The sequence below is a fragment of the Solea solea genome, chromosome 1, assembly GCF_958295425.1.
Source record: "Solea solea chromosome 1, fSolSol10.1, whole genome shotgun sequence".
Taxonomy (NCBI): domain Eukaryota; kingdom Metazoa; phylum Chordata; class Actinopteri; order Pleuronectiformes; family Soleidae; genus Solea; species Solea solea.
Window position 1 is genome coordinate 46,785,698 of NC_081134.1, and position 21,948 is coordinate 46,807,645.

Sequence of the window (21,948 nt, forward strand, 5' to 3'; positions counted from 1 at the left end):
CGTGGCGACAGCAGGTTCCAGTCAAACAGATTACTCAAGACCCTTTGATCTTTAAGAAGGAAACCAAAGAGGATCCTTGAATTGGCAACACTTCTCCACATAAAACAAGCCACGGGCATCGTCGCAGAGTTCTTCTGTCTGATTCGTCATTTTAAAACTTAAACCAGCACTAAACTATCATCATCATCATCATCATCATCATGTTGTTAGAGATGAGAGAGAGATGAACTAATTCCAAAGCAAGTCCACATTTTATGTCTATGTGTATATGAGTATCAGTACTTTTCTTATCGTCTTAAATGTGCGTACATTTAAAAGGTGAAGGATCAGAATTAAAACTATTGTCAAAACTGAAAAACTGCTTCTAAAAACATAATATCAATTTCAGTTAGTAAAGTTGTTGTATGACTTAAAGTAAAATGTCGCTGTTTTTTTATTGCCCTTTAACTAGGAAATGTAAATGGCATTTATATGGATAATGCACTGTTTATGAGGAACATGAGGAAAAGTGCTGTAAACCTGTAGCTTATGTTATCTTTAGGATAGTACTTAATGATGTCGCTTGATTAACTGACTTACTAACTAACTAACTAACTAACTATTGGTGTTTGATTAACTACATTATATTGTAGGTCCAAAGTTTATAGAATTCAATATATATTCTCTTTCTCTTTTATTCTCCTCTCTCCCTCTTGCTGTGCGTGTGTGTTTTCTGTCTACAAAAGCCAAGATGCCAAAAAGTGAAATGAAATGTTTTTTTTCTCAACTTGAACTCAGATTTCCTGACACGAAAAAGGAAGCGCTACTTCCATAATAGACATTTAATGTGAGATATGTACAGCCCACTGCACCACCATACTGTACATCATAGTCCTCACACAGTCATCCAGTCAGTTTCTAATGTAAATTTCACCAACCTGACAAACTTCCTCAACATTAAAGTGATTCGGATCTCGCAGCTCGTTTTAAAAATTCCCTGGCAGCGCGACGACGACCCGATCGCTCACATAACTGCGCTCTGCATTTGTCGTCATCTGCAGTAAACAAAATCAGTGCTGTGTAGTTTTTTGTTGCCGGGTCAGATTGCCTTCCAATCAAAATGGCGGGATCACATAGTGTGCTCACCATGTCCACAATACTTTGGTTTGCTGCATAAACAGTTATCTGACACATGAGATAAACAGTTCATGCCGTGTTTACCTCACAGAGAGACGGGGAAACAGGGAGTGGAAACACTGACTCTCCCTCTGCTGTAATCCTTCCTCCCTCTGCACACTCTGCACACAGAGACGCTAAGACATTGTTATTAAGAGGTGGGATTCATCTTCCTGCCTGTAGCTCTCATTTGTTTTCATGTCCTCTGTGCTGCATCAGAGTCCCCGCTGACAGTGACCTGAGGGGGAATTCTTAATGTGTGTCTTTGTGTTTTTGTGGTCGGAGCCAAAGACTGAGCTCCGTAGGCTTTTCCTGCCAGTGTCACATGAGGCTCATAAATCAAAACTATTATGAGGTTTGTGTAATAGTACAGTGCAGGGCGGTTATGGAGAGCCGTGATTCGGCTTGTGTGCTGTCATGCTGTCATGTTGTCATGCGTGGTCGCTGGTGGCCCAGTGGTCAGACAGACCGTCCTTCAAACACTGAAAAGCTGCTCTGTCAGCAAATATCCAGACTGCTGAAGTGTCCTCAAAGGAAAAGGCAACATGGAGGAACAGCCACCGACCGGTCATGTACAGTGGGTTTGTTGTTTGCTATAGTCCCGACAATTTATTCTGGTAAATGGGCAAAAGTGAATAAGAACATGTCCTTTCCAAATGTCCATTACAGCTAATGATGGAGTTTGATATGAGAATACTCCACTTTATCATCATCATCCATCCGCTGACTGGAGGTTGAATTTATGCTTTCCTGCTTCATCTTACCACCTTTTTTTCTGTGAACATCCAGTCGGCCGGCAAAGATGCAGCAAGATGGATTCATCCTGTCACTTCAGACAGACTCACTGGGTTAGGGTTAAACCTTAAATCCACGGAGATCGACTGCAATATCGCAAAATATCTGATCCTTGTAATGCCTTAGAATTTGTACAAGTTTGGAAATAGGTGCGGAGGACATTATTCCACACCTGCAGTATCCTGACATCTTCAACTTTTTGATTAACTTCCCTTCATCTTACTCCAGAAATATACTGAAAGTTTTCAAGAGAAAATCCAGATCTATCATTTTTTTCTATCTTTTTTTGGTTTCATTTCCTAAAATATACACGTCATCAGGTCAGGGTTGATGTCAATATTCAATAAACATTACAAATATTCAGTAACATCCAACCAGCCCTACTCTTAGAGCATTTCCAATAACAACATAGTATTACAACCTGTACACAATCTACAATATCATTCCAGAATTCTAGCACCACATTCTCACAGAATCACTCCTTTTTGCACAGTTTATTGTACTGTAGCTTTAATTTAGCCACTATTCCACATCAATCAGCAATCAATGACTCTGAATACTGAATATATACATGGAAATTACCCAAATATCTGTATTTAATATCCATGTTGCTGCAGCTTCTTTATTGTCATGATTGGCTGAGTCCCACTTTTTGAATGGTTTATTCCAGGCGACCTGGCTTGTCCTCTTCAGATCCGTTATACTGGATGGGAAACATCTGTGAACTTCTGTCTTCAGGTCTCTCAGCAGATGTTCTATAGAGTTTGCACTTTGCAGTTAAGGCTGGGCTTTGGCTGGGTCCACTCAAGGACAGTCAGACATCTGTCCCTGCCAAACTCCGACCAATGTGATCTTGGAATCATGCTTTTAATGTCACTTTCATGCCAAAAGGTGAACAGTTTCCCCTTTGCTCTCACATCACAGGCTCGTTGGAGCAGATTTTCTTCAAGAACGTCTCTATATGTGGCTGCAGTCATCCTTGTCCTAGTCTCTCTGTCCCTATTGCTAAAATAGTAACCGTTCGAATCATGGTTATGTTCTTCTTATTAATCAGATGAACTCTTACATAGGTAAGTTTGACTAGAAAACAAAGAGCCCTGATGGTGCCATGCTCAGAATTTTAGAAATGCCCTAATCTAAGCATCTCCACACTTTTATTGTGAAGGTCAGTCCAAACTTCTTGGATTATGTTGCTTTTTTTGGTCCTGACAATAGTTGTGAAATGTGAGACTCAGGTATGTGACTCACTTTTCCACAGATGGATGTCAGAATGATTTTAAACAATGCAATACAAACTTTTTACAACTGAAAATGTGTGACTTTATGTTGTCATTAAATGTTTATCAAGTGTACACTGATTGAAATAAATGGTACATTTGTTTATCAATAAAAACATTGGAAAAATGTTAAATTCTCAACTCAAATTTTATTCATAGAGCACATTTAAATCAAAGTGCTGTATCGAAAAACGTTAAAAAAAAATTGCAGACATAAAACAACATACTGCATCAAAACAGCAATACTTGCTACATACAGTACAACACATAATAAAAACACAGGAGTCCAGCTCAACTCGAATTAAAGGCCAAGGAGAAAAAGTCAGTTTTTAAGAAGATTTAAAGATCTCAAGAGTCTAAAAACTGGGGGCTGCTGCCACAAAAGCTCAGTCACCTCTGGTTTTAAGTTTAGTCTCAAGGCTCATTTATACTTTGTGCAAAAGACGTACAGACAGAGCCTTTTTTCCATCATTGTCACAGGAGAGCTTGCAATGACAGAAGTCTATACAAGTATTTTAAAAGTGAGATGGTGTGGACTTACATCCATCTGTATGACGTTAATGGAAGACTCATATTCAGTGGCCGCAAAATCAAGCACAATAAAATAACCTCTTTAATGGTAGCCATGTTTGGTGATGCCTGCACCCGAGGAAGAGTTGCGTAACGTCCGTAGCAACGCAAAAGACACACGGAGGTAGAGTAGTGACAGCGATAACGTTTGGGACGGACGGACGAAAAACATACAAAGATTAAGTATGAATGGAACTTTAGGAACTTGCAGCGACAGCTGGTTAACTGACCTAAGTGCTCTGACTGGAGTGTGCATGTGCAGCAGTTCAACTAGATGGGTGAGGTACCAGCCCATTTAAGGATTTATCGGAACTAATCTTTTCTGCATGAAGACATTTTGCACATGTAAACATATAGCTGCTGACTGGTAGATGCAGTAATCCAGCCTTAGCCTTAGCCTTAGCTCGTCCTGTCGTTCTTGTGCTGCAGCCATCACTCCCTCCACAACTGAAAGGAACAAGTTCAGGCACGTTTTCCAAAGTCACTCTGTGTGTGATGGCTAATCTAAAAATGTAATCTTAATCACTGTGGAGGTTAGGCGTAGTGACTGAAACACAGACATTTTCCAACATACATTTTTTTTTATTACTCCAGTTGTTTAAGGGAAGAAAAGGGACATTGTTTAAAGGCCAATATATCTAACCTGCTTTACACATAAATCACTGCCTAATATACTGTAGTGGAGCACACAGCAGAACTCTGTCACACAATCAACAAATACTGTATATCACTCAATTAACACATGTTAATAGTCAGTCAGCACTATTGAACAGTATCATGAACTCAATGGTCACATTTTAAAGTAATAGGGTAAAAACTAAGTGATGTAAAAAAAAAAAGCAAATGGACTCCTTTTTTACATTTAGTGTAAATATTCACCATTTGTATTGTGATTCATTTCATATTAAATCATAATCCTGGCTGATTAACAGTTTGAATCTTTTAGTCTGTCGAATTATGACTCATGGCTCCATGAATTTGATTCACATCGTCTTTGTCTTCTTTGTTTTTACAGTGTTTTATGGCACTTGGCATGCATGGTCTTACTGCCCCTGTGGTGTCTTTTCCTTTTTTTTACTGTTGATCTTAAATCGTAGCCCACTATAATATTCATGCATGTAATAAAAAGTAAGGTTGTATATATATATATATATATATATATATATATATATGTATACATATATACATATATACATATATACTGTATATGTATATATATGTGTGTATATATATATATATACATATATATATATATATGTATCATCTGGTTCCTCTTGGGCCTGCGGTCACAACACTGCAAGGGTGCCACATCAAAGCTTTTTCTATCCAGCCCGCAAAGAGAAGAGAAGAGAAGAGAAGAGAAGAGAAGAGAAGAGAAGAGAAGAGAAGAGAAGAGAAGAGAAGAGAAGAGGAGAGAAGAGGAGAGCAAAGAGAGAGGAAGAAGAAGAAGAAGAAGAAGAAGAAGAAGAGGAGGAAAAAAATCTGGGACAAATTCTGTTTTACACAAACACACAAACACACACACACACCACAAATCTGTCTTTGCTCATGGAAAAATCGCAGTGTGCATCAGTAATAGTGTTGCACTGAGGATCCATCAATCTCCGTGCCCAGACCACTTCACTCGCACAGAAAGTCTGACTTTGGCTCCCACGTTCTTTCTTTTTTTTAAGTTGTAGCAGCTTTTGGCATGAAGGTGTTAAGATCTAGCATTTTTTGTCATTTTCTGATGTAATAGTGTAACATCATTCATTCATTCATTCATTTCCTACTGCTTTATACTCCACATGAGGGTTGCAGATGGACTGGAACCACTTCCAGCTGACATAGGAGGAACAGTGGGGTCACACCCTTGACAGGTCACCACTCTCACATTCACACCTACAGTCAATTTAGAGTGTCCAATTAACACTCTAAATTGTTTGAGTCAGATTGGGAACCCACCCACACAGGGTGGACACAGGTGGATCAGTGGCAGAGCAAGTCATCTTTGAACAGGAAAGTTGTGGGTTAAATTCCTGGCTCTGCTAGTCCACTAGACACAGCGCATGTTGCTCCTGACTGCTGTGCCGCCAGTGTGTAAATGGGAATACAGACAGGTCGAACTGGTATCCACACACACACACACAGGGGAGGAGATCAAATGCTGAGGGCGTGCAATGGATCATTTTGAAATGTGACCTTTTGGCATCACTTAAAGGCGCCATTAAGACAAACATGAGCATACCTGTTGCTGCACTTTGTGTTTGACAGCAAAGATCTCTGCACAGACATGTTGTGACCACTGATGCCGAACAACAATTCATTACCATTAAATCACATTAGGTTTGCTCCAAAGCACTTGAGTGAGTGACAGATGAAAGCGGTGAGTGCCAGGAGGATGAGGAGGATGAGGAGGATGAGGTTGGCTCATGATGAAAAAGTGACTGGGTTAAAAACAGATGAGCTGCGGTGCCGTCAGGCAGCGACGACTGCACACTTTCCATTTCAATCACTGAAAAAGTACAAGCCCAGAAATGACAATCAAATGATGAACTTGTTTGATCACCAAGGAATCTTGTGTGTTTGGATGTAACTTGGAATGAAAAAACAAAAGTAAATCTGAGTGGTTCATGGCCGCCTCTCCTTCTCCTCTGTTGTCTGTTCCTCCTGTTTCTTTCTCCCGTGTGTGGGCATGGCTAACTCTCACTTGCAGGCTGCACCAGGTGAAACTCCTTTCCACAATCAGACCCACTCCATAAAGTCTCTGGTTTTCCAGCCACTCACCGACACAGATTGCCCAGTTTCTACAGCGTGGTAACAGTGTTGGTCAACTTTCTATAAGTTCCTTTTCCCTGTGTGAGTTTTCCCATCACTAATTTTTTCGCCTGCCTCTGCTCAGGTCCAGGACACCAGTTCTATTCACCTGCCTGTTTGCCTGCCTGCGTTGTGCTCAAGCTCAATTACTCACTTGCCACCTTCACCAAACCATGTGGGATTCCCAGATTCTCCAGCACCCTTTCCCCCCTGCACATTTATTCACCGTGTCACAAATAGATATTGACTTTTACTGCATTACTGAGTTCTGTGTCTTGCATTTGGGTCCGGTCCTTGTTGTTACCATAACAAACCTTGTCTCAAACATCCTGACATGATGCTATTAACTCCTCTCCAGATGTTCCATTGTCATAAATATATTTTTTAAACTTTGACAGTCACCAGAGATGAGGCCCAAATGTGTGGATTTAAGGTTCAGTGTGCTAAAAAAAAACTCAGAGAATGTCTGTCTCGCAGCTGCAGTGCTGTGGTGGGAAATAAAAATGTTGGCAACACAACATCGGCGCACAGTGACCTCATCCCTCAGAAAATGGAATCATTCTCCCGAGGTCAGATCCACCGGTCAGGCCTCAGACAGAAGTCTCCCTCACACAACACAATGTTATGTTGACGACATATGCCAAAGAATCATTGGGACTTTGTGACAAAAGGATCAGGAGCTCATTCTGAGGATTCTGTTGATGATGATGATGATGATGATTATTATTATTATTATTATTATTATTATTATTATTATTATTAATAACAATAACAATAACAATAATAATAACAGGTGTAGTGAATTAGGATACCACACCTTTATCAACAGATCAGCAAAAAGCATCACTGTAAATAGGCCAGAATTAGCATAATTGCTAAATTACATCTATCGTCCTAAGGCAGGTAACATAAAACAACTTTTGCACAGGACAACACAAAAATAACTCACAAACAGTACTTAACAATACAGACATTATAATAAAGAATAGCAGAGCTACATCAGTATAATAATATAGACAAATCCGGCGAGCCGTTTGTGTGTTTCGCCATCTAGCGGCGCCACCATTACTGCGGTGGCACGTCGTCTGTCATTCTCTGCTGTCCTGCTCTGTTCTGCACAGTGGTCACGGTAACTTCTCCAAACCTCTGTCTGCTGCAGCGTTTTGCAGCTGAGAGGTCTGGATATTAATTAACAAATTGTCGCCTACTCAGTAGCAAATTATGATTTTAAAAGTAACTAAGCAGATGACAATGTAATGTAAAATTACAGACTTAAAAAACTCCCAAAAGTATGAGTACTCCACAATGAATTACAGTAATGTGAGTAGTTGTAACTAGAAAATTCCGTGGCGACTTGTGCTGATAAAGGAGTAACATTTGGGTGGATTGAACCTTTAAAACTTAGAGACTGACTCTTAAGCTGTGAGGATCCAAACTGGGCTGGGTTGGGATCATTTCTTCGATCATCTTTCATTCATGTGTATGTGGAAATTATTCACAGTTTTTTGCAATTTTTGTCGCCATGGTTGCTCGAAACGCTTAGAAAAGTAATAGCCCGCCATTCTCGATCAAATCGCACGTTTTGATATAGGAAGTTAGTATGTCGTCCAAGTTTTGATAAAAAAGTCGTACTATAATATGTCGTCCAAAATTTGACAAAGAAGTCATACTATAGCATGTCGTCCAAAATTTGACAAAAAAGTCAGAAGTTAGTATGTCGTCCAAAATTTGACAAAAAAGTCGTACTATAGTATGTCGTCCAAAATTTGACAAAAAATCATACGAAAGCATTTCGTCCAAATTTCAATTAAAGTCATAGTATAGTATGTCATCCAAAATTTAACATAAAAGTCATACTACAGCATGTCGTACAAAATTTGACAAAAAGTCCTACTACAGTATGTCGTCCACATTTTGACAAAAAAGTCATACTATAGTTTGTCATCCAAATTTTGACAAAAAAGTCATACTATAATATGTCGTCCAAAATGAGACAAAAAGTCATAGTATAGTATGTTGTCCAAAATCACAAAATAAAGTCATAGTATAGTATGTTGTCTAAAATCAGTCAAAAAAGTCATAGTATAGTATGTTGTCTAAAATCAGTCAAAAAGTCATAGTATAGTATGTCGTCATAAATTTGACAAAAGTCATACTAAAGCATGTCGTCCAAAATTTGACAAAAAGTCATACTATAGTATCTCGTCCAATTTTTTTACAAAAAAGTCGTACTATAGCATGTCGTCCAAATTTTTACAAAAAAGTCATACTTTAGTATATTAAAAAGTCATAGTATAGTATGTCGTCCAAAATCACAAAAAAAGTCATAGTATAGTATGCTGTCCAAAATCCAAATTTTGACAAAAAAGTCGTACTATAATATGTCGTCCAAAATTTGACAAAAAAGTCATAGGTTAGTATGTCGTCAAAAATTTGATAAAAAAGTCATACTATAGTATGTCGTCCAAATTTTTTGCAAAAAAGTTGTACTATAGGATGTCGTCCAAATTTTGACAAAAAAGTCGTACTATAGAGTATATCATCCAAAATTTGACAAAAAAGTCATACTATAGCATGTCTTCCAAAAGTTAACAAACATGTCATAGGTTAGTATTTCATCCAAATTATGACAAAAAAGTCATAGGATAGCATGTCGTCATAATTTGGACAAAAAGTCATATATGTATGTATGTCGTCCACATTTTGACAAAAAAGTCATACTATAGTTTGTCATCCAAATTTTGACAAAAATGTCAGAAGTTAGTCTGTCGTCCAAATTTTGACAAAAAAGTCAGAAGTTAGTATGTCGTCCAAAATTTGACAAAAAAGTCATAGTATAGTATGTCGTCCAAAATCACCAAAAAAAGTCATAGTACAGTATGTCGTCCAAAATCGTTCAAAAGATTCATAGCATAGTGTCATCACAAAATCACTCAAAAAAAGTTATAGTATAGTATGTCGTCCAAATTTTGACAAAAAAGTCATAGTGTTGTATGTCGTCCAAAATCACCAACAAAAGTTAGGTCGTCAAAAATCACCAACAAAAGTTATGACGTCCAAAATGAGACAAAAAGTCATAGTATAGTATGTCGTCCAAAATTAGTCAAAAAAGTCATAGTATAGTATGTCGTCCAAAAGTAGTCAAAAACGTCATAGTATAGTATGTCATCCAAGATCTGTCAAAAAAGTCAAGGTATAGTATGTCGTCCGAAATGAGCCAAAAAAGTCATAGTATAGTATGTTGTCCAAAATCAGTCAAAGAAGTCATAGTATAGTATGTCGTGCAAAATTAGTCAAAAACGTCATAGTATAGTATGTCGTCCAAAATTCGTCAAAAACGTCATAGTATAGTATGTCGTCCAAAATTTGACAAAAAAGTCATAGTATAGTATGTCGTCCAAAATTCGTCAAAAACGTCATAGTATAGTATGTTGTCCAAAATCAGTCAAAGAAGTCATAGTATAGTATGTCGTGCAAAATTAGTCAAAAACGTCATAGTATAGTATGTCGTCCAAAATTCGTCAAAAACGTCATAGTATAGTATGTCGTCCAAAATTTGACAAAAAAGTCATAGTATAGTATGTCGTCCAAAATCAGTCAAAAACGTCATAGTATAGTATGTCGTCCAAAATTTGACAAAAAAGTCATAGTATAGTATGTCGTCCAAACTAACTCAAAAAAGTCATAGTTTAGTATGTCGTCCAAAATTTGACAAAAAAGTCATAGTATAGTATGTCGTCCAAAACGAGACAAAAAAGTCATAGTATAGTATGTCGTTCAAAATTTGACAAAAAAGTCATAGTATAGTATGTCGTCCCCAATCACTCAAAAAAGTCATCGTATAGTATGTCGTCCAAAATTTGACAAAAAAGTCATAGTGTACTATGTCGTCCAAGATCACTTAAAAAAGTGTTACTTCATACAGGGGAAGCATTAGCTCACTTGGTAGAGCTGCCGCCCCACATTGAGGATGCAGTCTGCTCTGCAAGTAGCACCGGATTGAATCCAGCATCGGACGGTTATTTTCTGCATGTCATTCCCTTTCTCTGACTTCCCATTTCATGTCTCTCTGCACTATCAATTAAAGCCCAGAAAAATATACTTTGGAAGGAAAAGTCATATTATGTCGTCCAAAAATTGACAAAAAAGTCATCGTATAGTATGTCGTCCCCAATCACTCAAAAAAGTCATCGTATAGTATGTCGTCCAAAATTTGACAAAAAAGTCATAGTATAGTATGTCGTCCAAAATGACTCAAAAAAGTCATAGTATAGTATGTCGTCCAAAATCACTCAAAAATGTGATAGTATAGTATGTCGTCCAAAATGACTCAAAAAAGTCATAGTATAGTATGTCGTCCAAAATCACTCAAAAATGTGACAGTATAGTATGTCGTCCAAAATCACTCAAAAAAGTCATAGTATAGTATGTCGTCCAAAATGAGACAAAAAGTCATAGTATAGTATGTCGTCCAAAATCACTCAAAAATGTGATAGTATAGAATGTCGTCCAAAATGACTCAAAAAAGTCATAGTATAGTATGTCGTCCAAAATCACTCAAAAATGTGATAGTATAGTATGTCGTCCAAAATCACTCAAAAAAGTCATAGTATAGTATGTCGTCCAAAATGAGACAAAAAGTCATAGTAAAGTATGTCGTCCAAAATCACTCAAAAAAGTCATAGTATAGTATGTCGTCCAAAATCGGTCAAAAACGTCATAGTATAGTATGTCGTCCAAAATTAGTCAAAAAAGAAATAGTATAGTATGTCATCCAAAATCTGTCAAAAAAGTCATGGTATAGTATGTCGTCCGAAATGAGACAAAAAAGTCATAGTATAGTATGTCGTCCAAAAATTTACAAAAAAGTCATAATATAGTATGTCGTCCAAAATGAGACAAAAAAGTCATAGTATAGTATGTCGTCCAAAATCACTCAAAAATGTGATAGTATAGTATGTCGTCCAAAATCACTCAAAAAAGTCATAGTATAGTATGTCGTCCAAAATGAGACAAAAAGTCATAGTAAAGTATGTCGTCCAAAATCACTCAAAAAAGTCATAGTATAGTATGTCGTCCAAAATCGGTCAAAAACGTCATAGTATAGTATGTCGTCCAAAATTAGTCAAAAAAGAAATAGTATAGTATGTCATCCAAAATCTGTCAAAAAAGTCATGGTATAGTATGTCGTCCGAAATGAGACAAAAAAGTCATAGTATAGTATGTCGTCCAAAAATTTACAAAAAAGTCATAATATAGTATGTCGTCCAAAATGAGACAAAAAAGTCATAGTATAGTATGTCGTCCAAAATTTGACGAAAAAGTCATCGTATAGTATATCGTCCAAAATCACTCAAAAAAGTCATAGTATCTTATGTCGTCCAAAATCACTCAAAAAAGTCATAGTATAGTATGTCGTCCAAAATTTTAAAAAAAAAGTCATAGTATAGTATGTCGTCCAAAATTTGACAAAAAAGTCATAGTATAGTATGTCGTCCAAAATTTGACAAAAAAGTCATAGTATAGTATGTCGTCCAAAATGAGACAAAAAAGTCATCGTATAGTATGTCGTCCAAAATCACTCAAAAAAGTCATAGTATCGTATGTCGTCCAAAATCACTCAAAAATTTCATAGTATAGTATGTCGTCCAAAATCACTCCAAAAAGTCATAGTATAGAATGTCGTCCAAAATGAGACAAAAAAGTCATAGTATAGTATGTCGTCCAAAATGAGACAAAAAAGTCATAGTATAGTATGTCGTCCAAATTTTGACAAAAAAGTCATAGTGTTGTATGTCGTCCAAAATCACCAACAAAAGTTATGTCGTCCAAAATTAGTCAAAAAAGTCATAGTATAGTATGTCGTCCAAAATGAGCCAAAAAAGTCATAGTATAGTATGTCGTCCAAATTTTGAAAAAAAAGTCATAGCGTTGTATGTCGTCAAAAATGAGACAAAAAAGTCATAGTATAGTATGTCGTCCAATATTAGACTCACAAGACTCAGGATTGCAGAGTTTCTTTGTTCCAACCAGGGCTTGAACCTGGATCTTCTACCTTAAAGTCATGAGTGCTAACCACTACACCAATCATCTTCTCCTTGTATTGTCACATCTTCATCTTATAGTATGTCGTCCAAAATCTGTCAAAAAGTCATAGTATTGTATGTCGTCCAAAATCGGTCAAAAAGGTTATAGTATAGTATGTCGTCCAAAATGAGACAAAGAAGTCATAGTATAGTATGTCGTCCAAAATGAGACAAAAAAGTCATAGTACAGTATGTTGTCCAAAATCAGTCAAAAAAGTCATAGTATAGTATGTCGTCCAAATTTTGACAAAAAAGTCATAGTATAGTATGTCGTCCAAAATGAGACAAAAAAGTCATAGTATAGTATGTCGTCCAAAATGAGACAAAAAAGTCATAGTATAGTATGTCGTCCAAAATCGGTCAAAAACGTCATAGTGTTGTATGTCGTCCAAAATCACCAACAAAAGTTACGTCGTCCAAAATCACCAACAAAAGTTATATGTCGTCCAAAATGAGACAAAAAAGTCATAGTATAGTATGTCGTCCAAAATCACTAAAAAAAGTCATAGTATAGTATGTCGTCCAAAATCACTAAAAAAAGTCATAGTATAGTATGTCGTCCAAAATGAGACAAAAAAGTCATAGTATAGTATGTCGTCCAAATTTTGACAAAAAAGTCATAGTGTTGTATGTCGTCCAAAATGAGACAAAAAAGTCATAGTATAGCATGTCGTCCAAAATTGTCATAGTATAGCATGTCGTCCAATATTAGACTCACAAGACTCAGGATTGCAGAGTTTCTTTGTTCCAACCAGGGCTTGAACCCGGATCTTCTACCTTAAAGTCATGAGTGCTAACCACTACACCAATCATCTTCTCCTTGTATTGTCACATCTTCATCTTATAGTATGTCATCCAAAATCGGTCAAAAAAGTCATAATATAGTATGTCGTCCAAAATCTGTCAAAAAGTCATAGTATAGTATGTCGTCCAAAATCGGTCAAAAAGGTTATAGTATAGTATGTCGTCCAAAATGAGACAAAAAAGTCATAGTATAGTATGTCGTCCAAAATGAGACAAAAAAGTCATAGTACAGTATGTTGTCCAAAATCAGTCAAAAAAGTCATAGTATAGTATGTCGTCCAAATTTTGACAAAAAAGTCATAGTATAGTATGTCGTCCAAAATGAGACAAAAAAGTCATAGTATAGTATGTCATCCAAAATCACTAAAAAAAGTCATAGTATAGTATGTCGTCCAAAATGAGACAAAAAAGTCATAGTATAGTATGTCGTCCAAAATGAGACAAAAAAGTCATAGTATAGTATGTGGTCCAAAATTAGACAAAAAAGTCATAGTATAGTATGTCGTCCAAAATTAGTCAAAAAAGTCATAGTATAGTATGTCGTCCAAAATCGGTCAAAAGCGTCATAGTGTTGTATGTCGTCCAAAATCACCAACAAAAGTTACGTCGTCCAAAATCACCAACAAAAGTTATATGTCGTCCAAAATGAGACAAAAAAGTCATAGTATAGTAGCAGAGGTTATGTACATTTGTACATTTGACTTTTGTGTTCAGTAAAATGTTTGCTCACCATTTTTGTCACCTGCTGCTCAGCCTGGTCCCGTCGGTGCCTTATTTCGCCATTTATGGAGCACACTTTGCACATCACGACCACTTTATGTGGTGTGTTTCCATCCATCTGTTTTCATGCTCATATTCAATTTGTGAATCGTAAACAGTAGAAACACCAGAGATTCTACTTGATGATTGGAAAAAGTTTTTTACACGCAGTCTGGCAGATTAATTCTGGTTAGGGTTAGTTTGCTGCAGAGTTGAAATGTAGTGACGGATAAAAACATCAGGTATAGCTGAAGCAGTGAGGAGACTGTAGCCTTTCTTAAATTCATCATATACTGTGACATTCACCTGTCTATCCTCCTTCCTATTATGTATAAATGCTCACCCTCTTTCACTTTGAGATAAACATTTCAATGAACTTTTTATTTTTTTATAAGACAACAAAATGTATCTTTCCCCCGGACTTAGCCGTTAGCCTGACTTAGCTTAGCACTCGCAAATCTCTTTTTGCTCTCTTTTGTCCGAGCTCTGCCGTTTCTGAGTCCAGTCGGGGACTCTTGTTGTTCTCATCGACGTATAAAACAGACAGACATTGAGCTTCAGCTTACAGTTTACTGCAGAACAGCAGACACAGAATAGACAGCATATGTGGATGAGCTGTAAGTATTACTCCATAGTCCATACACTACACCCTGTTCCTTTCTTCTCTGTCATATTGCCTGTTATAATTCTGGTTTGCTCCTTGTGTTGAGGATTTCTGTAAGTGTGTTTTTTTACTTTACATTTGTGCCCTTTACTTTGCTTCATTCAGAGATTCAGAGTCCTGTGTCCTGCATTTGGGTCCAACATCACAAACCCGACAAGAATTTCAAATCAAGCGTCCTGTCTCTCTTCCTTGCATCTGACCAATCGCTTGTAAAATTTGTAAATGCCATATTGTTAGTATCGTAAAGTTAACAATGTTGTACATGGGAAACCTGTGGGAGGAGCAGGATTTTCCCAAGCTTCTCAACCATGAGACAAATGCCTGTGATGAAGCCTACTCACAGCTTTCCTTTTTTCAACCATGTTAACCCACTTTTCAAACACTTGATACCTACGGTGCTGGTTTTTTTGGCCACTGGAGGAATTCATCATGTACTATATTTATGGTTACGGTCATGGTCTCTGCACAAATCGCTGCAGCTTCAGTCGACCTGAAGACCTCGGCTTCCTCCGCCTGCTACGTACAGACCAGGGCGGTGCCGAGTCAGTCTGTGTGTTCACGAGGCAGCTGGCACCACAGAGGATAAACAGCGGCCCGTCAGAGAAGACTGCAAAAACCACAAGAATCCTAAGTCTGGCATGGCAGCACAACAGCACAGGCTTCTTTTAAGTTGGTTCAGAAGGAGGAAGGGTCGTGCTGCACCATAGAACATGCCTCTTTCTTTCTCTGCTGTTTTTCCTTCCCTCAGTCGCTGCTGCTTGTTCTTGTCCACAATGAAAAACAACCTCAGCAGTCCAAAATCACCCAAGGTAAACAATCCATCACAGAGAACATGACAGCTTAGTGTTCTCAGTGTCAGTGTTTGAGCTTTATCATTATTCCCTTTTGCCGAGCAGAGGGTTTTCACATCAGCGCTCTGTTTACTGTCAATCACCTCACACCTGCACTGTCTCCGTTCCCCCTGGAAACCTCACTAATATTCCTGTAACATCTGAGCCTTTCTGTCAGACCATTTACCTCAAGCTACTGGAAGCAAATGGTGCCATTTATATAGTTTTTCTAGTCTTGACCACTCAAAGCTGCTTTACACTACAGTTTTGCTCATTCACACACATTCACTCACCCATTCACTCACACATTCATACAGCGCATCTATGTACTTTCTTCGCGTTCTCTATCAAACGTCTTTCATATCCGTTCACACTCTGCCAGCACGGCCGTCAGGAGCCATGTGTGGTTAAGTGTTTTGGCCGCTTTGGCATATAGACTGGTGGAGCCAGGAATCGAAACCCACAACCTTCCAGCTGAAAGACGACTCACTCTACTACTGAAGTTGTATCGCTTTACAACACTCATGAGGTGCTTTACATGAAATTATAAATCATACAACAATAAAATAGCAGAAATAAAACACATAAACAATAAAAGAATAAGGAAATACACATTAAGATCAGAAGGAAAGTGTCAGGTATTACAAGAACAATCTGAATAAATAACTTTGCAAATCTGGTCACTCTTTGGCCTTTAACTCTACAGAGATTCCCCTACAGTTTTGGAGTTCATATTTTTACGACACCACCATAAAAATCGTCAAGCGCTTTATCTTCACTGTCATAAAAACTCACTTCCCTTCCCCTCGCTTGGCCATGTGCATTTGTTTTCAACGGAACTGGTGAACACAAAGGACATGGAGCCATGTCCTATTTTGGTCTGAAGGTTGAAGTTTCCTCGTGTGTCGCCCCTCGCTCGGTCAGACTGTCGCACAGAGAGAAGTGTGAAGAGCAGGTGGTGGAGGATAAAAATGACAGAAGGAAAAGTAAATAAAAAGACCGATTTTCAGCCTTGGCATGTTTTCCTTTACTCCCAGTTGTTACTTGAATTTTTTGTTTCTTTTTTCTTACATTGACAGTTTGTCCTTGACCTTGCAGGCCACTTTATTTCAAAGAACTCCTCCACAATGGGTTCTCTCAGTGCACATGAGAGTATTTACCAATGCAACGCAGATGAAAGCCCTCCCCCCTCCCATCTTCTCCTCCACTGGTTTCCCCCTCTGTTTCCCGCTCACAGTCTGGATTGATTTAACTGTACTATTTAACTGTCTGTGCAGCAGCAGATGTCAGCCATACTGTGACTGAACACGGAGCCTTTCCCAACTGGGCTCTGGGCTACTTCACGTCTTTGACTCATTGTTTGGCTGAGGTTTGAAACATCGCAGGTGGTGGAAGATCACTGCTCGCCTTCTGCGCTTGGAGCCATTAGACTGAGGATAGAGTTTGCAAAGATATTTGATGTGTTTTATCTCACAGGATCAGTTTTCATGATGAAAAGTGAAAACAGTAGTAATGCACTCTGGCCCTATGAGGAGTTTTTCACTGGCAGTGAAAATAACTCATAGTTTTTTAGTGAAATTAATAGGAGATTACACATTTATCATTTTTGCATACGAATAAAGTCGGATTATGATTAATAAGGTTTGATATGAATTCATATATCATACTTTTTTCAATACCAATTTTATTAAATCCATAATATATAATAGTAATGCACACATGGTATGGTAATAATGTTTTTGCTGGTCTGTTCGTCTTCTTGCAGTCGAGCACAAAGCAACTTTCTACTCTCACATTTATTCTATGCACTTCTTGACTTCATGTCTTCATGTCTTACACAAGCAGTCGCCTCTCAAAACACAACACAGACACACGTATTAAGCCTCATCTTCCTACTTTTCTTTAGGGAATAATCTCATTTCGTGAAATAGCCAATCATGGGAACTGCTTGCTTAACTGCTCACTGACATTGATTGATAAGATGAACCCAGTAAATAAGTTGCGTATGTCTGGCTCACTTCATTGATTTGTAAAGCTCCTACTGCTGTTGGTCCCACATTTTAATCTGGCACAAGTTTAATAACCTTTGGAGACTTTCATCTCACTGTGACCATGGCGGACCAGAGAGAAGGCTCAGAACAATCTTCTCGCAAGACCACGAGGATTTGGAGTGACCAGATGCTCTTGCAGTCATCCAGGATTCATTACATGTGTAACTTCAGTTCTATTTCAGCGGTGCTTTAATCACTGGATGACTAATACCAACAGTGTCACAAGGAATCCCAAGTGCACGCCTCATTGTGTGGAGGACATCAGAGTTCCATCTCAGGCAACAGACGTGCAGCTCGCAGACACGTTTGACTGAAACTACAGTGAGGAAAAAGTGGTTTTCATTGAGACGCATCTGATTTCCGCTTGAGGCAAAGGGCAACAGAAGACACCTCAATGTAAAGATGTGCACTATTATAATAGCTATGAAAAGTGAAGCTGCATCTCCTGAAGACATTTTCAAGTGGCAGCGACTATATTTCAAAAGGTATAGGACCTAAAATTGAACCCTGAGGAACTCTTTCAATGAACACACATCCTTATAAAACGAATATTTAAACTGTAACATACCTGTAAAAAGAGTGAGTCATCTTCATACCCTGCTCTGCATACCCATGTGTCTTTGTGCAAGACACTTAACCCTGCGTTGCTCCTGACAGCTGTGCCAACAGAGTGTGAATGAGTATGAAAGATGTAAGAATGTATGGATGTTTGAGTGAATGGCAAAAGTGGTCCTCAAGACTGGAAAAGCACCATTATAAATACAGACCATTTAGAATAAGATTTGACACCTTTAGATACTCATAATGTATCCTGTTTTTTTCTTTCACATGTAAATATTTTTGATATGTCCAGTATTTTTAGAAGTATTAAGAATAAAGATTGGCAAAGTTTATAACGCTCCATAATCGGAGGCAGTGACTCCTCTGGCCTGATTTACATTAACAAACAGAAAAATCAGCCATTAAACAATTAACATGTCATAACTCAGGATGAGGTTTATGTGTGCCACTCCCTCCTCTGTCTGTCTTTTACAGCACCCTCTAGAAATGACACACATGTCTACAGGGAGACAGAGAGAGACACAAACAGAAAACAGTGCAGTCATCCAAATCTTCAGAACATGCCTTTAATCACAAACAGATAGACTGCAACTTTGAAAATGTCCCCATTCACATTTGTCTGCTCTGGCATGTTTACAGATGATAAAAAGCTTAATGAAAAAAACATTGTTCTCCATGTTTTTGAAGAGGGAACAAAAAGTTTCCACATTGTGCGACAGTTTTTTACGTGATAATATCACAACTTTTTACAGGAAATGACAGATTTTCAAAGGTCTCACTGTTTCACTGAGCCTTTTGACAATCAAAGCAGTTGTATTTCCACCTCACATACATCGAATTCCTGCAGAGCCACAAAGAGAGTGCAGTGATGCTTTGATTAGCCTCACACAGGACAACACAGGGGTCAACACACCAGAACAAGCCTCCCAGTTTCCCCTCCTTGCCTCCAGTCTTACCTCCATACATTACCCCCCCTTTTAAAAAGCCTTCCGGGCTTCTTCCAAATCCCCTCAGTCTGTTTGTCCAGTTCTTGCTCTGCGGCTTTTCCGGATCCTTAGAAAAGAAGGAATTCAGAAGGAGAGGAGGGCTGGAGTCACTCTCCCAGAGCGTAGATCCAGGATTAGAGGGAAAAAGAGCAAATACCATGGAGGATATTGTGGGAGGCAGCCAAGAGTGTTAAGTCTCCAAACAATAGAAATCAATTAAACTCCTCTCAGAGCAGCATTGCTCTATTGATTAAGGAATGGAGGATTATTGGATAAGCAGATTAAATAGTGTTTTTTTCTTGGTGTCTCCTCTCATATGTGAAAACTCAGATGCAAAGTTTACACTGCAAAAGACATTTTTTTAGGATTTCAAAACATATGTTTACTTGATTTGTTCCTTGAATGCTTCAGTTTATAAAGTTGGCTTTAAGTGCTCCTCAGACAGTCCACGTTTTCCAAGTTCTGACTCGAGCGTGTTGATGCACTGTTCGTCTGAATGAGAAAACAACATGGATGCCATCAAAAAAGATGTGCTTTTATCCCAGGCTTGTTGCTGCTGCTGCATCATCACAAGAACAGAAACTCGGAGCATGCCAATCCAACATGAAAGGATTTGAAAATGTTGCACCTCATCATGAGATACAATCATGACCATTCATTAAATATGTTTTCATTTAAACAGTAGGAGTTGCTCTTGGGGTCCCCCTACAGTTGGTAAATGTTATTGTTTGATACAACTGTTAAAAGATATGTGTCGTGGTCACCTGTATTTTGTTACTTTGTTCAGATCTGAATTAAATCCACACGCCATGAAACCATTCCATTAAAACATCATCATCGTGTGATTAATTGTATATAATTTATACATGTGACACCAAAGAATTGAAAGTAAACTACAAAAGGTTGTGAATAACTGCATTGGATTGGACTTTTGGGACTGAAAGTGTTTGAGAATGAATACATTCAGAAGGTGTGGCCATCAGAGTGGTCAATTTGCATTGTGGGTAATGTAGTTGCCGGGTTTTGACAAGGCAGAGGAATGTGTGGAACAAAAATGCAGGGATTTTTATCCTTACTTACAACCATCGGTGTCATGTGGAGAGTTGATTTGCCTTTTCTTCTCTCACCCTCAGGATATTCTTAATTCTCTAAATTCTTTAAACATTTAAGCTCATAAAAAAAAGTCAAGAAGACAATTAGTAATTTAAAGTTGAATTATTGTAAGTTGATGTGTTTTGGCTTTTGTTCAGATACAGTTCATGTTCAAAGGCTCAGTGTGTGACTGGATGAAAGAAGAGGAGCTGGAGAGTCGCCTCAGGGTCAGAAGATCAGAGAAAGGAAAAAAAGAGCAGAGAGCCATGAGTCAAAGAGGCAGAGATTCAAGGTCAAGGGTGTGCGCGCACACACACACACACACACACACACAAACACAGGTGTTGTCGCTGCCTCCGGGCAGACAGATGAGATGATGAGAATCCATCATGAAAGGTAACAAGGAGGATGTTTGAAACAAGTGAGAATGAATGGAAACTGGACTGGTCTTAAATCCACATGTTTAACAACATCAGGATTTCTAAAACATTTGAATGAATCTATGTTGTTCAGCCATGTTTGTTCCTCTGTACGTACATGTAAAGATGCACCTTTTATGTTTGTATCATGCTGAGCTTGTCTAGGAAATACTGTCAGTGAGAAAGTCATTGACATGTATGTATGTCGTATCTCATGTTGAAATGAGTGACTTTGTTGGTTTGTGTATCTTTTTTCTCCAAATGTTACACGCTGAACCTTTAAGGTTATTGTAGTGCAGCTATGTGTTTTGTAACCATAGATGAATTGTCTTTGTTACTATAAATGTAACAGCAATATTTCAGTCTTCAACTGATTAAAACAAATCTCTGAGTAAGGAACACAGACATGGAAACAATAATATGAAATGACTTTAACTAGAATAAAGTCATACGAAGGCATATGGAGCATTATGTAGACATATTTGAAAAAGGTCAGTACTTTACTGTAAAGTTACACATGTCATTACAGTTCTATGAATCCTGAGAACTATCTTATACGTACATACTGTATGTCACATGTGACTGCGGTGGACCAGAGAGAAGACTCACGATCAGTTCTTTCAAAATCTTCTCGCAGGACTACAAGGATTTGGAGTGACCAGATGCTCTTGCAGTCATCCAGGATTTATTACATGCGTAACCTTCGTTCTGTTTCAGTGGTGCTTTAGTGGTGCATTGGATGACTAATACCAACAGTGTCACAAGGAATCCCAAGTACACGCCTCATTGCGTGGACAACATCAGAGTTTCATCTCAGACAAGGCGAGCAAACAAACAATAGTGAAGAAAAAGTGGTTTTCATTGAGACAAAGGACTGAAAACAGGCACCACAGGTAAGTCCCACGCTGACTCAGGGTCTCCAGTGTGAACTGTGCTTTTCTCGATGCATGCAAGGTGACAAGAGAAATGATCAATTTTTACTTTTTTCATTAGGTTTGTGTATATTCCTGTAACTGTGAAGAAGTATTTTTTTTTTTTTACAATTACTTAATTACTTTTTACTGATTCATTTTCTCATATTGCTTTATTTTTTAGGTACTTGT